The sequence below is a fragment of the Dipteris shenzhenensis genome, chromosome 6 (assembly GCF_047967505.1).
Source record: "Dipteris shenzhenensis isolate YYH24624 ecotype China chromosome 6, Dip_SZ_1.0, whole genome shotgun sequence".
NCBI lineage: Eukaryota > Viridiplantae > Streptophyta > Polypodiopsida > Gleicheniales > Dipteridaceae > Dipteris > Dipteris shenzhenensis.
In genome coordinates, this window is record NC_141601.1 from 56,828,693 (window position 1) to 56,845,649 (window position 16,957).

The following is a 16,957-nucleotide window of genomic DNA, read 5'->3' on the forward strand; positions in this document are numbered from 1 at the left end:
GTACCTAGCAAAGCAAATGTGGGATGAAGCGAGGTTGACCAAAAGAATAAGGTCCAAACCCATGAGAAGTGCATTGACCAAAAGACACCCTAAAGGTAGAATGGAATGTAACTTTTGAAAGTTTTTAATGGTCTTAGTTTTTTAGGAAGCTCTGTTGATCATAATATCGAAGTGCAAGGTATGAGAACAATTTCATTACTTTATCAATCTCTCTTATTGCTAATATTCTTAAGTTTAGAATAAGAAGTTCATGCTTATGCAAGACTAGAGTATAATGCGTGCTCTTTGATATGTCCATTGAGTTTTAGGTGTTCGAGTAAAAGTTTGGATACTAGTCTCAATGGCATACATCGATAATCAACACCCTTCTTGTGCCAAACATCATGTTGATCAGACTATCGAGGACAAAGCTATAGACGTGAGCTCCCTCACTCATTGACCTCTTTCCTCTATATCGTCCATCGATGTTGCCAACAAGGTTACACTGGATGGCTCCTGTTAATGTATCAAAAGGAAGTTGGGTGCTCATGCAACCAAACAAAAGGAAGAAGCCACATTCAAGTAATCTCTTTTTGGCATCTTGGAAGGGTAGGGTGAAAGGCTTTAGAACCAAGGAGGGGATGAAATCAATAAAGGAAATATTGGTTCAACATGTGTACATGCATAGAGAGCTTGTGTTGCGAGAGAATTATCCAACTTATCTTCCACAACACAGGCCAAATTGTAAGTGACTTCATTGAAAATTTTTATTTCATAATCAGAGAATTTCCTGAACCTCAATGTCTTTATTTTTATTTTTAGATATATATCCTTCATCTGATGAGCAGTGGCAACCTACCGAATGCATTTTAGGATCCATGGATGTGTTACATGGGTCCATAGGAGAGTTGCAATATCAAGGTAGATCGGCAGCACAATTAGCTCAGTCAAGAGTCTTTTTCGATGATCATTTTTACCAAATATTGGATAAACCCAACACCCATGGTGTGTTGAAGAAACTAGCTCTTGCAGTATGGAATACCATTGATTGGCCAATTCCTCATGGTGCTGTAACAGAGTTGTATAAAACCAGGTGGTTTTCAGAGATACAATGATCCGGCTAGGGATTGCTAGTAGAATCAACAAAATAACTATTTGCATGCCAATAACAGTCTTTGTAGATCTATTCAATAAATTTTCTATCAAGATTTGCAAGACGATGCTCACTTATAATGCAAATGGTGCTGAAATAATTCTTGACTTCTTGGATTATGGTTGGGACATGATAACATCCAACCAAGTATACTGTGAGGTTGTGCACAACTCCATTAAACTTAAGTACATGATTGCCACTCAAATTTTCATATTAACATTTTACTATAAACACAGTAGAATGATTGGGAACCAATTAGTTCCAATGGATCCAGATTTGAACTCTTTTGGTCCTAAGAATGAAGCACTGAATATCACCATTAACGAGAATGATAATTTATTGGGAATTATATCACTCAGACAATGCTGCACACTCGCTCAATTACGCCAGGACATTCAAGTGGAGACAGAGGGTAGTGTTGTAGAAAGATTCTCATTCATTCTGAATAATAAGAAGGTAAACAAAGAGTTGAATGTGACTCAATGCTTTTTATTTATTCTTGAACAAATCATTGATTTACACTACATGTTGACAGGTATTGGAGCAAAGGGAAAGGAGAATTCTGTGTAGAGATATCCCAAATGGAATTATTGAGATAATTCAAAATTCATGATTACAAGTACGAAATGATTATTTTCATAGTATACAATTGTGAGGCAACGGATAAACATTATACATTATATTGTCAAACAAACTGATGATTCTTAGACAATCAGTGTCGTTGAGGCGATGGTGGATGCTATGACTCGAAGACAATCAGTGCCGTTCAGGCAATTGTGGATGATCCTATGAAGAAGGTTGACCAAGGAGCTTCTATTGTGCCTTTTCCTCATACATCACCTTCTCTTCCATGTTTTGATCTCACCTTCGCTCTAGTAGTTGAACCTTTCCAGGATCATATTGTTGGAATCAGAGAAGTTCTACTATAGTTTTGGCTCTAAAGTTATAGGCATAATTAGCATTGTAACTATATTTTTTATTATTTACCAAAAACAATGGAGAATAAGTTCCTTTGGTATTGTAACAATTTGTCATTCAAAGTTTGTAATAGATACATCCATATTCATGAGTCAAGTCAGTCTCTCTCTCTCTCTCTCTCTCTCTTGCTCTATGGATTACAAACTAGAGTTTGGTATATAGATGAATTTCATTAAACGTCATTATGCATTACAAACTTCCAAGAGTACAATTTTCCTCGACTCAACTAGGAGGCTCTGAAGTTTGTACAGGATTCTCAGGTCCAACATCAATAAATGGATGGGGAAGGGACTCACGATCCTCAAGTCTAGGCCCAGTAGATTGAGGGGCTGCATGAGGGGCCTCATGTCCAAGTTTAGTGGATTGTGGAGGCATTTGAGGTTGGGCCTCAGGGTCCTTTAGTCTTGTCAAAGGGTCCTCATCCTGCTTGGAGTGAGGTCCTCCATCAATTTTGAGCTTTGTCCCTCATCTAATTTCTTAGAGCTTTCCTCCTTGGTGCTTTTCTCTTGTGGTAACGAGGAGGCATATTGAAGGAGATCTATGATCATCCTAGCTCTGAAGTTTAATATAAATTGATCATCACAGCTTTGTTCTATCATCTACAAAAACACAAACAAGACTTTAGTTTCAAGTTTTGTGTTATATTTATGTTATGTATAAATTTTAAATGCATCAATAATGGTACTTATAGAACCCACTGTATCTCCTGACAAATAAGCCTCCAAAATGTACTTGGTGTTTATAAGGACCCTCCATCCACATGAGTCGGCATCGTACTGTTGTGGTGTCTGTGAACCATCTAGTCACTTGTAAGCATAAAATTATTCTAATAAATTTTAAAAAACTACTGAGAGGGCAAAGGGTTTTATGTCTTACGTCCAAGTGCAATGGTTCAATTGCTCCCAACTTAGATGAATTTTTTTCGCAGAAATTGATTGCAAAAGATAGTCTCTTCAGACCACTACAAGTTGCATATGTGAGTGTGAACAACTTTCTACAAAATAAATAATATGTTATTTAAAAAAATTATGATACTTATTTTATGCATTCAAAAATTCACTTACAAATTGATCTCTGGATGAGAATGTGTAACTAAATTGAAGCAGAAGCATTCTTTTGATGGTAGATGTATACAAGCTAAACTCCAATGTCGACTTTATTTGACAAATGCAGTAAAGATTAGCATTTGTAGATTGAAAATAACAATCTAGCTCCTTACGCAATGTACTTACTACTCACTTACTTGAATGGTAAGGGATGATAATTAGGGTCACAGATTCAAAATTGTAATATGTGAACCACTTCGCAAGCTAGTCCACTAGCTCCCTGGGATCCCTCATATTGAAGGAGATAGCTGGGTTTATAATATGAACCATACCTTGAATCTCCTCATGTAACTTTTTTCTAAGTAAGCTGCAAATCAACAGAGGAATTCAGAATAGTGTTCAAAATAAGTGGTTGTCTAAATCAATATATAAAAATAAAAACCTACCTGAGTCCTACAAGGATAACTATATCGATAACTTGTCCTGCTCTGTCTGTGATTGCTTTGAGACAATCTTCTATTAGGATAAACTCTTTGATTGACTCTGCATCTGCAAAACTTATCCTTACAGTAGGTCCCAGTGTATGTAGATGCTCGAGAACATGTAGCTCTAGCTTTGCAGTTCTATATTTTTCCAGAGGTACGAAGATGCTTGGTGTCCTTATATTTCATCCTTTGCACCTTCTCGAAGGCTGTTTTTGTTCTTGTTTTTATTCCATGAGTCACTTGAGTGACTTCCTCTATAGCCACCTCATCTTGTTTTGGCTTCGAGTAGGTGGTATAAGCAAAATGTCTCTCATCTTCATGTTTGTCATATCTGTAGCCTTCAAAAGTTTGTCGTATCTCCATGTCATGATCTTTAAGTGGTGATATCTTTTGCAATGATTATCACCCTATGTTTGTGGGCTGCAAGAAGAAATGTATCCTGAAAAAATTCTATGAAAAAGTCCTCGGCAGCTACCTGCAATGCCCAAATAGTTGTTCTTTGCCACCGGTATCCAAGGCCCACAAAGTTCATATCATTACAAACTTCCCTAACAAGCCTTTGAAAAGGAGCCTTGGGAATACACAGTCCCATGGATTTTTGGGCCCTTCTTATCTCCATTAAAGTATTGACCTTCTGTGTAAATCTTCTCTTTTTGCTTGTTGGAGAAGATGCATTGGATTTCCTTTTCTTGGATGTGAATCCCGTCCTCTAGATGTTGCCAATTTTGCTATCGGGAAACCCTTGTCCATCTTCCTGACAATAGCCTTCGTCCTTGCTATTGCAATTTATGCTAAACTACACCTGAGATCATAAAACATAAGTCCTAAGTCCTCTCTCTCTCTCTCTCTCTCTCATGAAAGGCATGACAGAACACAATGCAGGCATGAATAGAACACAAAAGGGTATCAAGTTTTATGTACTTTTATCCCCTCTATGCTCTAATGCAACTATTGATGGATAGCATGGAGTAAACTCTGCAATCAGTTCTAGCATTATTAATCTATCAAGGTCAACACGCTTGGGCCAAATGACAAATACATGGGCACTTGCAGATGCTAGGTTGAAGCTGCTATGCTTCCTTCCTTAGCATCCCCACCCAACAATTCTATCCTGCTACTTGTTTTGGGGTTTCATGGAATAAGGTGATTTGTATCTATCCCTGTCTGTCTATCTCTCCCTCTCTTGAATGAGATAAAGAAGGGGGAGAGAGAAAAAAGCAAAGTCAACTAATTTGAAGTCTCCATACTTAAGAGAGAAGCCAATTAATAAAATGCCAGTTGAGCAAATCATTTTTATTCAAACTACTTTATTCAAATTTGTAACATAGTTTGGAGATGTCAAAGTTGAGCAAATAAAATGCCAAAAGTCTCTATACTTAAGAGAGAAGCCAATGAATAAAATGCCAGTTGAACAAATCATTTTTATTTGAACTACTTTATTCACATTTGTAACACAGATTAGAGATGTCAAAGTTGAGCAAAGAAAATGCCAATTGAGCAAATAAAACACCATAAAAAGGAAATGCTCTCTGTCTCTGTCTCTGTCTCTCTCTCTCTCTAAGTTCTACCTGTGCACAATTTTGAAGCTCTCTCTCTCTCTCTCTCTCTGTGTCCCTCTGGCAGTCAGTTCTCCCTCTCTCATTTCTCTGTTTGTCTCTCACTTCTCTGCCTCTCAGTTCCTTCCCTCACTTCTCTCTCTCTCTCTCTCTCTCTCTCTCTCTCTCTCTCAGATCAATGTCTATTTGTATGGAGGTCAGTTCTATGTCTATTTGTCTGGCTATCAGTTCTGTGTGTGTGTGTGTGTGTGAGTCCCTCACCGCTCCGGGTGTTAGTTCTCCCTCTCTCATTTCTCTGTCTATCCCTCACTTCTCTCTCTCTCTCTCTCTCTCTCTCTCTCTCTCTCTCTCTCTCTACAAACCATATACAATGTACAAATGAAAGTGATATTGAGGGTTGGTAAATTCCCAACCCTCCTAATCGCTTTCTTTTTGTTCATCTCTGTCTCTGTCTCTCTCTGTCTCTCTCTCTCTCTCATACACTTCTCTCCCTCTCACTTCTGCCTCTTAGTTCTCTCCATATCCCTCTCTCTCTCCCTCTCTCTCTCTCTCAGTTCTCTGTCTATTTCTCTCTCTCTCTCTCTCTCTTAGTCCCGCACTTCTATGGATGTCAGTTATCCCTCTCTCATTTATCTGTCTACCCCTCACTTATGTATGTCTGTATGTCTGCCTGTCTGCCTCTCTCTCTCTCTCTCTCTCTCTCTCTCTCTCTCTCTCTCTCTCTCTCTCTCTCTCTCCCCCTCTTTCTCTCTCACTCACTTCTCCCCCTCTCAGTCCTCCCTCTCACTTCTCTCCATATCTCTCTCACTTCTCTCTCTCTCTCTCTCTCTCTCTCTCTCTGTGTGTGTGTCTCTATGCAGTTGCAGCAGCTAGATCCCCCCCTCTCTCTCTGTCTCTAGCTCCACCTCCCCCACCCCCTCTCTCTCTGTCTCCCTCTATCTCTATCTCCCCCCCTCTCTCTATCTTCTTGAGTAGCCAGATTCTCCTCCCTCTCTCACAGTGTCCCTCTCACAGTGTCCCTCTGTGGCTAGACCCCCCCATGCCCCCTTTCTGTCTGTCTCATTCTCTCTCTATCTTCCCTGCCACTCTCTCTATCTTCCTCAGCAACTAGATCCTCCCCCCTCTCTCTCTGTTAGAGATAGACAGAGGGAGAACTAATAGTCAGAGAAGTGAGGGACAAATAGAGAACTAACAGACAGAGATAGAGAGAGAGAAATAGAACTAACAGAGAGCTGACAGGTAACTGACAGAGACACACACACATACACACACACACACAGACACAGGCAGAGGGGATTTGAGAATCAGAGAGAGACAAAGGGGAAGAGAGATAGATTGACAGAGACAGAGATGCAAATCATTTTATTAGATGAAACCAAGTTCTGAATGTGTGTATAAACCCTTTTCAAGGAAGCTTACAGAGAACTGACAGAGAGGAGACAAACACAGACAAAGAGAGAGAGAGAGAGAGAGAGAGAGAGAGAGAGAGAGAGAGAGAGAGAGAGAGAGAGAGAGAGAGAGAGAGAGAGAGAGAGAGATGCAAATCAATTTATTCCATGAAACCCCAAAACAGTAATATCTGATGATCCTCAAATTGAGCTTTCTAGACTTCCCCAGACATGATCCTCTGTGTGTGTGTGTGTGTGTGTGTGTGTGTGTGTGGGTGTATGTGTGTAGAGTGTGTACAAAAGAACGTGATATGGAGGGTTGGGAATTTCCCAACCCTCCATATTGCTTTCTTTTGTACACTTTCTCCCTCTCCCTCTCTCTCTCCCCCCAAGCCTCTCTCTCTCTCTCTCTCTCTCTCTCTCTCTCTCTCTCTCTCTCTCTCTGTGTCAGGCTCTCCAGCAAGATCCCCCCCCCTCTCTCTTACTCCCCCCCCTCTCTCCCTCTCCCTCTGCTTGGTCTCTAACACTATATTAGAGAATTTGGGAAAATACCAATTCCCACGAAATAAAATATAGTCACTTCAAAAGTAAAATTTGATGTTTTTTATTGAAACATTAGCTCCATTGAGGACCATGCACAATACTTTCCCAATTCCTAGAAACCCAAGCAAAAATCTTCCGTATGTTGCTATGGCAAAAGGCCTTAATAGATGTGAACATGGCTCCATGGCCAAAACATTTGTTGATTTGCTAATGAAAGAAAGATGTTTGTTGTTTCGTATGCATCAAAACCACAAACAAAAGCCAATTTATAGATGTTGCGTTAGGAAGATTCATTGGAGTAAATTAAATTGCAGTATTGATATATGCAATAGAATTGTTATAGATCTTTGACATCCATCATATAACTGTGGTCTTCAAAAACAAAATTAAACCTGCAACAACTGTTAATTTTTATTTGGTATATTAGATGTATCAAATTAATGTCAAATGCATATGTTTCTATGTTGATAAATTGTAGTATTGACATATGCAATAGGATTATGGTAGAGCTTTGACATCCATCATATAAATGTGGTGTTCAAAAACACCGTTCCATCACAATAGAGCTCATGAAAATCTCCATCACAATAGAGCTATAATTAAAACCATTGACACATAGCCAATTTTGCACCACATCGTTTAACATAATCATTAACAATTCCATACTAGTATTCATACTCACAAAGTAGCTCATCTCCGAAGGAGATATCCTTTATGGTTTGCACAGTAATGTAGCCATGGGCACTCAAATTTCCTTGTGACTTTTGAGCCCAAGGTGGTAGTTTAGGGATGTATACAAATATAACATTTGTTCTTTCTTTGTAATACATTGAGCTATTTATATATCTAGCAATGTTTCCATACAATACATCTCCCACAATACATTTCACATCTGTCAATGGCTCAATGAATGGACCTTCAAACATTCCATAAGTCTTCATCCTTGGGAAAAACTTGAGGAGAGATCTCCAAGTATCATAATCATACTTTGGACCATTATATACCATCAAATCTTGTTTTTTCTTGATGCTTGTATGTACAAAAAGACCATATCCTGCCCCAGGTATTGTTGATTTCTTTACTTCATAATGGATGCCATCCATTTCGAACACGTGCTCAATGGGTATGGGCAATTTATGTTTCCATAAGCCATTGGATGCAGGATCAAAATTTGTAATAAGATAGCTCTTCAACTTTTCAGGACAATCTGCAACACCTATCATATGTTTAAAATCAAAGAATCATTATTTTAGTGGAGGAATACAAACTCACATCACAAAGCACATAACATTTTTTGGACAATTTACTAACTCAATGTCTATTAATTCTTTCACAAAACAAATTGAAACATAATGTTTTGCTAATCGAATCTAACCAAATAGTGTCCAAATATAAATCAGAATGTAGGTACAAATGTTTTAGTTGAGCATTTGTGTCTACAACTCTAATTAACAAGATCACTCACATTCCCTAAGGGTTGTCTATGCAATAAAATTGAATCAAGTTGGCTACGAATGCCCTTGTAGCATCGGCAGTGATTCCCCTTTCCTTGCATCCAAGAACCATAGCAAAGCGTTTTGCCTCACTATCTTTCAATGGCCCCATTTTGGCAATTTTTCCTAGCATGCATTCTTCCTCTTCATTCAATGTAACATGTTGAGCATGCACCATACTTCTTGTAGTAGGACAAGTCCCTCTCACTCTGGTTTTGGTTATAGGTGAAGTAATACCTTTCTCTGTGTCTTTTTTTGAACTACGAGTAGACATATGAGATTTGACATTCATCCTTTCGAGAACTTCTTTGTTTTTTTCTTTGAATTCAAGGATCACTGGTTGAAAATAATAGAACATATCATGCCCTTCGACAATCAGAGCTTGACCAAATCTGTTAGAAGAGATGGCACTGCGCACATCTACTGCATTATCTAGCATCTGTAGGTATGGTAATAACTCATGAAGCAAACTAGAATCACCACAATCTATATCAAATTTTATAGGGAAAATGCAATTTTCTGCTGGATTAACACAACCCGTGTAAGGCGAAACATCAATGAACACTGTTCTTGCTGGTTTGCATTCCTCTTTAAAACAACACCACACTCTCATTAATGGTTTAAACTCCGCGTCCACATTCATCCTATCTGGTCGAATGATTCTACTCTTTGTATGCTTGTGGCATGCCATTGCACCCCAAACCATGAAGAAATGTAACTTTTTGTTAACATGATGCTCCAAAGTGTCCAGCATGTGTTGCACCATGCCCTTTTCTCCTGCAGTGGACCAAATGCCAACATGGTAGTGATCGAGCAACCATTGTAGAAACTCTAAACACCCAGGATGGAGAACAAGCCTGGAGAACAAGCCAATGCTTCCCATTGTGCAAGCTCATATGTTTATTTGACTTCGAAAAACAACGCTCGAGCAATAACCCTTTCAAATCTATTATCACTGCTAGTCTTATTTTTGTTATCACCTCTTTTGACATTATTTCTGAGGGTGACATTATGTCTTCTCCTTTACCTTCTAAGATTTCTTCCTGCACCTTGGCTTCATACAATGACATTGCATCTTCTCCTTTACCTTCTAAGCTTGCATTCACATTTGTCAATGGAACATTAACTGCAGACATTGCATCCTCAACATTTTCAATCAACCATGTTGAGCTTGGAACTTGCATGCTAATGTTCAAATTAGGCACATAATGAATCATTGGATCAGGTGTCACATGTACAGGCAATGCTTCTAGCGATGTGAAATTGAGATGGCCAATATCTGTTGATAAACAAGGAAATGAAATTCATAAGTAGAAACAAACAGAATATTGAGATGGAAAACCAAATTGTCAAACTTTAGGTTGTGTGCTCTCAATGCAATTTGTTTGTGTGAAAGCATTCATGTTTTTCTTTTTCAAAACAAAATTGGAATACTAAAAAAAAGAAAGCATTCATGTTCATATGCTTAGTATACCCCCTAAAGTTGTTGAATCTATACCCTTTCAAGTTATTTTAATCCCCAAAACTACATATCCTTATAATGCCAAAAACCTTTGCATAATAGATAGAGTGGAGTCCAACATTATCTAGCATTGCCCGAGTATTCCCACTAAGAAAAGATTTGGCCAAGCGGCCAAAACATATTTGAGCATTCATATGAAGTGAATAAGGATAGAAACAACATTTTACACTAATTCATTCATCACGATCAAGACTCAACACACTTTTTAACATTTATGAACTCATAAATAAATTTGGATGTGTATCACACTCCAAAGGTATTACAACATGCAAACACATCTTTTCATGAAATATAAAAAATTAAACATATTCAAGAATACATATGAATGTTTGAATTATGGCAATGAGATAGAAGAAATTTCCAAGTAATATTAAAAGATCTTTGGAACAAAATTAATACATCATATGGAGAATATATCAAGATAACATATGGAAAACACGAACACCATATAAAAGGACAATTTCAAGGACCTGTTGCTTCCTCTTCTGTTTCCCAAAACTTTGAAGCGTGTTTTTGTAAATGCTCACGCTGCTCTTCATTGAAGGGTTGAAGCTCTTTTTGTCCTGGTATGGTATCAATTTCTTTATCCCCTCCACCTTCAATTGTATCATCTTCTTTTGGTACCCCCTCTATTGCCAATATTGGTTCTTGCAAGCCAGCCCATTGTCGAATTTCATGATTACTGTAAGCATACGTGCAACATATACTTTCAACCTTTGCCAACTCCTCATAAGTCTCAACAACTGAAACAACACGCCTCTTACAAGAAAGAGACTCTATTGCAGCAAACCCCTCAGAGAACAAGTCCAATACATACTCATCTTCTCGACAGAAACCCATGATCATGTCTTTCATGATACTTGAACGTTTTCTTTTCAAGGATAATTCAATGTCAAATTCATCATCCTCCTCCTTGTCATCATCATCCTCATCACCTGATTCTTCTACACCACTTGATTTTTCATATTTTTCATCTGCAACATATATTGATGGCTTACATTGTGCATTGGTATAGCGCTCAATATCGTTGAAATGCTTTTCCTTGCTTACACAGGCAATTAAGCCATCCATAGATCCAGTGACAAATATATCTGTAGTTTCAAAATTAAGGCAACTGAAGTGTATTTTATATTGTCCGCATGTCTTATTTAATGCATTCTTCAAACATGATACATGATCCATGGTCAAGAACACCACAAGAAGGAATTGCACTGGGGGAGAAGCGATTGTCATCAAGCTTTTCAACAAACACTCAAAGCGATCCTCATTCCGATTTCTACTTCTGCTTGGTCCATACATTACATCCAAAAAGGCAACCCCTATTGCCATTGGCTCTTGGTACACATTATGTATAAATTCCATTCCCTCCATGTTTGAACCGACTATGTAGAACCTCCAAGGCCGGGTGGAATTCGGTCCATGACTTACACCTTCACTTTGTCCCATAATCCACCTCAGATTCCCCTTTGCAACATCAGGCAATGGTGGAGTTTCCTTGCCCTGTTGAAGCTTCACTTTTAACGATGAGTCAGAGCAACCACGAATCCGATGATACAATTCTAGAGTAATTTTAAAATGTAATCTGCACTCATCCCAATTTTTTAACATTAAAGAAGGCTGTTCTGTCGATATAAACATATAAAGTTCTTCTTGTAGTGCAGCATCTCTCTTGATCTGCATAGCTCGTCCTTCAATATCAAGAATCATGGCATCAATCTTTTCCAACCACATCTTCAGTGATTTGATGTATCGATCCAACACAAGTGTATGCACTTTTATTAGGTAACAAAACAAATAAGTGAACTCATGTCAACTGTGCTCCCTCAATACTATATATGTCAAAGTACCAAGGTATGCTTTTTTCTGCAAATCCACTTACAACTTTCTCAACCTTCTTCACATTTGTGTCTTTCCTGTAAAAGACCCAAGCAATATACAAACTATCATCTTTATAATCTTTAATGTTAGACAAAACACATTATCGATAAACATATCTGAAATAGAATCTAGAATTGACACTAGACATAGTAGTAGATTTGAGAAAGCACTAGATTCTAGGGAGATTTGGCCGCACTAGGGAGATTTGGCCGTGCGGCCAAATCTTATGGGCTTCTTTTAAAGCAATGGAAGGGGAGGTTTGGATGTGTGGCCAAATCATATGGGCTTCTTTCAAAGTACCAAAGTTTGGGGAGATTTGGCCTTGTGGCCAGATCTTGTGGGCTTCTTTCGAAGCACTAGGGTCTGGAGAGATTTGGCTGTGCGACCAAATCTTGCTAGCTTCTTTCAAATCAGTCAAATCTTTCTAGCTTCTTTTAAATCACTTGGGTTTAGGGAGATTTGGCCGTGTGGTCAAATCTTGCTAACTTCTTTCTAATCACGAGGGTCTATGGAGATTTGGCCATGTGGCTAAATCTTTTCAAAGCACGAGGGTTTGGGGAGATTTGTGTGCAGTCAAATCTTGGTAGCTTCTTTCTAATCACAAGGGTCTATGGAGATTTGGCCGTGCGGCCAAATCTTTTCAAAGCACCAGGTTTAGGGAGATTTGACCGTGCAGCCAAATCTTTTCAGAGCACCAGGTTTAGGGAGATTTGGCTGTGCGGCCAAATCTTGCTAGCTTCTTTCTATTCACGAGGGTCTATGGAGATTTGGCCATACAGCCAAATCTTTTCAAAGCACCAGGGATTGGGGAGATTTGTGTGTGGTTAAATCATGATAGCTTCTTCGTAATCATAAGGATCTATGGAGATTTGGCCGTGCAGCCAAATCTTTTCAAAGCACCAGGTTTGGGGAGATTTGGCCATGCAGCCAAATCTTTTCAAAGCAGCAGGTTTGGGGAGATTTGGCCATGCAGCGAAATCTTTTCAAAGCACCAGGTTTGGGGAGATTTGGCTATGCAGCCAAATCTTTTCAAAGCACTAAGGTTTGGGGAGATTTGGCTACGATGTGAAATCTTTCTAGCTTTTTATAAGTCACGAGGGTTTAGGGAGATTTGACTGTGCGGCCAAATCTTGCTAGCTTCTTTCTAATCACAAGGGTCTAGGGAGATTTGGCCATGCAGCCAAATCTTTTCAAAGCAACAGGATTTGGGGAGATTTGGTTGTGATGCCAAATCTTTCTAGCTTCTTTTAAATCACCTAGGTCTAAGGAGATGCGGCCAAATCTTGCTAGCTTCTTCTAATCACGAGGGTCGAGGGAGATTTGGCCATGCGGCCAAATCTTGCTATCTTCTTTCTAATCACGAGTGTCAAGGAAGATTTGGTTGTGTGGCCAAATCTTTTCAAAGCAGCAAGGTTTAGGAAGATTTAGTTGTGATGCCAAATCTTTATAGCTTCTTTGAAATCACCAAGGTCTAGGGAGATTTGGCTGTACGGCCAAATGTTGTATGTTTTGAAAGAAGCCAGAAGATTTAGCCGCATGGCCAAATCTCCCCATTTAAAATTTAAAATTCAAATCTGAAAAATTCAAAATCTTAGATTCAAAATTTAAAATTCAAAATTCAAAATCTTAGATACAGAATTCAAATTTGAAGATATGAAAGTCAAATCATATACTAAAGACCCTACTTTCAAATCACACTTCGAGATTCCTACTTTTACAAGACTCTTTCTTTCAAATCGTGGTGTTTTGAAATGGAGAAAATGGAGAACATGCATGAATTAGGTACACTTTCCATTTCTTTCGTTTTCTTACTTGGATGATTGAGTAGCCATTGTTGTTTGTGAGCTTGTGCTCTTTGGATTTCAAGCAATCGTAGGAGCTGAGGGGATTTTGCCCAAAGGGGATTTCGTGAAGAGGGGATTTCGTGAGATTAACTCAAAAAAGGAGAAGCTCCAGACTGTTGTTGACGACACGGAAGCCTCACTGGCAGTCACGCTGGCGAAGAAGAATGGGCCTGCTGAGTGCTACGAACCTGCCATTGAATAACTGCGAAGAAAACCTGTGCGGAGGAAAAGAGGAAGGATGACAAGGAGGAGGAAGGAAGATAAGGCAAGAAATCCCCCAAAAAAGCAATCCCCCAAAAATAAGCTTTGGGGGGAAGAAGCAATCCCCCCAAAAAAGCATGCTTTGGGGGGGAAGGAGCAATCCCCCCAAAAGCATGAAGAGCAAAAAAAAAAAAAAAAAAAAGACCTCTTTCTAATCCAACTATTGTGTGTGGAATCTATGGAGAGTTGAATTGGTAATGGAATTTTAAAACCTACATAGTTAAGTACACATTGTTAGGACAAAACTGGGATGGGGAGCCTCCCGGGACCTCTTATTTTGACATAGTTTTGAACTTTTTTGCTTGCACTTAGCTAAGCAGGGTGGAGGAGTGTTTTCCAAGAACTACCCCATCTAAGACGTCCTAAAGCTCTCAAACCACCCTAGGTACACATTGGAGATCTAGGAAGGAAGAGAACAAGGTGAGCCTAGCACTTGATCCCCCATGAAGACTAATTCAATTCCTTCTCATAGGTTTACTTTTTATGCTTGGTTTAAAAGGTTTGTTTAGCTTTGCCTTTTAAAGTTTTGGTTTTTTAATAGTTTTAGACTTTCTAGTTTGCTTTTAAAGTAATAGTATGATTTTAAAGTATAATAGCATGAATCATGAAAAGCATGTACGATTTTTTTGAAAGTAGGATCTCTACATTTAAATTTCAAAATTTGAAACTTGAAACTTGAAATTTGAATTTTTTATTTTAAATTTTGAATTTTGAATTTTAAACTTTAAATTTTAAATTTTAAAATCTGGATCTTCAATTTTTAAATTTAACGTTTGAAGATTTGTCCATGTGGCCAAATCTTCCTAGTGATTTGAAAGAAGATTTGGCCATGTGGCCAAATCTTCCTAGTGATTTGAAAGAAGCTAGCAACATTTGGCAGCACGGCAAAATCTTCCCAAACCCTAATGCTTTGAAAGATTTGGCCACACGGCCAAATCTCCCAGAACCGGGTGATTTGAAAGAAGCATGCAAGAGGAGGTTGCACAGCCAAAACTCTCCATACCCTAGTGCTTTGAAAGAAGCCTACAAGATTTGGCCACACGACCAAATCTCCCCAAGTTTGAAAGAACGCCACAACCAAATCTTCTCAGTGCTTTGAAAGAAGTCACCAAGGTCTTGAAGGATTTGGCCGTGCATCCAAATCTTGCTAGCTTCTTTGAGAGCACCAAGGTTTGAGAAGATTTGGCCATGCGGCCAAATCTTATTGCTTCTTTCAAAGCACTAGTGTCTTAGGAGATTTGGCCATGTGGCCAAATCTTGTTGGCTCCTTTCAAAGCACCAGGGTCTAGGGAGATTTGACCATGTGGCCAAATCTTGTGGGCTTCTTTCAAAGCACCAAGGTCTAAGTAGATTTGGATGTGTGGATAAATCTTGATGGCTTCTTGAAAGCACCAGCATCTCGAGAGATTTGGTTGTGTGGACAAATCTTGCTATCTCCCTTTCAAAGCACCATGGTCTGTGAAGATTTGGCCATGTAGCCAAATTTTGCTGCCTAAAATTCAAAGCACCAAGGTTTAGGAAGATTTGGTCTTCCAATGAAATCTTGTAAAGCATTTTCATCCTAAGTCACACCATCAGATATCAATATTGAACTATAACAAATGCTATGTACTATGCAGGTGCCACATTGAAAGTGGGGGTTAAAGTCAACTTGCTTGTCAGTGGAAAGATTGTTGCCATTGGGACAATATTCTCTACATCACATGATGACATGTGCCAAGGTGTGCCCTTGGGAGAAAACAATGTATCGGTGGCGATCGATATTTGTATGGATGAACGTGCACTTCTTCCATTTCCTACAATGGATGCATTCTTAGTCTATGAGGCTTTGGGTAGTGTTGTTCGTTGGAAAGCACGATCAATGAGTTGTGTGGACAATGTCAATGGAGCTATTGTACCAATGAATGATATAACATTAGATACCATTGACGATGAACCTCTATGTGAATATGATGAGTTTTCCATTCGAGAATAATGGAAGGACAAGAAAGTCTTAATATGGGATGAGCAGAAAACCAAGAGCATTGCAGAGGGTGTTGTTTTGTATGTCTACCCATTTGAACCTATAAATTTTGAGATGCTTGGTGAAGGTAATCTAGGTGTGGGAATTGAAAAGTATCACAATGATGTATCAGGCATTGATACCATCCACTTAATAAAATGGCCCATTGCACAAATAACCTTTTTAGATGGAACTTCATTAAGAATCGATGACACCATGAATTCTTCAAGTGGTTCTGGGAAAAAGCACATGGAAGATGAGGACCCAATGGAAAAATCCACAAAAAAGAGGCATTACTGCATGATAAAGAGAAAAGCTAAAAAACATGGCATGCCATTAGCATCATCTAGACTCACAAGGGATGCAGTCATAAAAGTATCTATGATTGATTGTTGTAAACAAAATTGTTGTCAATTTGCCGATCGTCAAATGATATCCAAATTACGCATAGAGTATTTGGGCCAAAGTTTGGAGGCTCGCACCAATTATGTATATGACACTCTTGGGGTTGCCTGTCGAAAAGATGACAATGGGCAGTTCAAATATGTCTTTTCATTGAATGGTATTCAAGTTTGTTGTAGAGCATGGTATGAAATGCATGGTATTCCAAAAACAACATTTTATCGATACAGGGAGCAATTTGAAATTGGTATACGAAGGTGCATACATGGTAATAAAGGAATCGTGCGGAGAGGTTGGGACCACACAAAACTGGGTAGAGCCATAATCCAAGATTTTGTGGATAACAATTCCGAGCGTATGCCACACAAAAGTAGAACACTTCAGGATGGATCAAGGGAAACACAGTTGGTGATATCGGATGTATACA

General features: G+C 38.8%; 1 pseudogene; it reads left to right on the forward strand.

The window, feature by feature from the left end:
* The first annotated feature begins 659 nt into the window (after nt 1-659).
* On the forward strand, nt 660-1,745 carry LOC147901392 (uncharacterized; annotated as a pseudogene).
* The last annotated feature ends 15,212 nt before the right edge of the window (nt 1,746-16,957 follow it).